We start from the raw sequence: 1,028 nt of genomic DNA, 5'->3' as shown, positions 1-1,028 counted from the left end.
CCATTCCATCACAACACCACTGAGTATTCTCCGGGTGTTGAAATATCGCCATAGAGCACGAAAAAAAACTTTCATCCTCCAGAATGCACGAGTCGTATAAAAATTTCATCTCCCAACATTTTTTCGTCCTCCCCATCTGTATTCCTCGTTCAATATACGACCGATATGAAAAACTATTCCCTCTTTTTACTCTATCCTCCTTGACACTCGCATTCTCTCCATCTTGAGTTTGAGGTACTCATTGAGAATGACGTTATGCAACAGTGAATGTAATGAATTCTATCTATCGTTTCAGGGTGAAAATGCGTCATCCCGTGGGAGAAACGTCGACGGCCGCGTCTTCATAGTGTAACATAAACGCAATAATAACCGCGGAATCACTGACGCCTTCTGACTCCGAGGAATGTCCGGTTTTCCTGGCAAAATGCCAGGACTTCCCGCGAGTCAACCGACATTTCAAGAGTACAAACCAGTCGACTGTACTGAGTTACCCGAAATTATGAGGGGTTTTACGCTCAAGGATCTTCATCCGCTTTCCCACAATACGATATCGCTTTAGTTTTCGAATGGAAGAGTATCTGATGTATCCGCTAAATCCGCAATCCTTCATCTCTTGTGAGAGGATTACTCATTTTGGATATCATATTTCTAGATGATGTACATGTTGTAGTTTTTTTAGGTGAAAAAAATTTCGATATCTTTATTTCATTCGCAGATATATACGCAGGCACGTTATACAGTTGTACATGAAAAAATTTTCATTCGAATTTCCCGGGTTTCATTTTCAAAAGTTCTATCACATCAAGTTTCCGCTGTATATTCAGGAAAATTCAGGAAAACGGAAAATTCATGACATTTTGTTCCATAGTATTCGGATTCCATTAAACAATTCTCAGTCTACGGATTATTAAATGAAAATAAAATTCAATTAACATGAAACCATTAGATTAATTAAAATATAGTTTTTATGAATATTTTGATAATTAATATTTGTAGAAATAACATACCCAGGTTTCAAGGGCGTGTCT

This window comes from Fopius arisanus, unplaced genomic scaffold (assembly GCF_000806365.1).
Source record: "Fopius arisanus strain USDA-PBARC FA_bdor unplaced genomic scaffold, ASM80636v1 scaffold00061, whole genome shotgun sequence".
NCBI classification, from domain to species: domain Eukaryota; kingdom Metazoa; phylum Arthropoda; class Insecta; order Hymenoptera; family Braconidae; genus Fopius; species Fopius arisanus.
Note: the sequence above shows the minus strand (reverse complement) of the source record.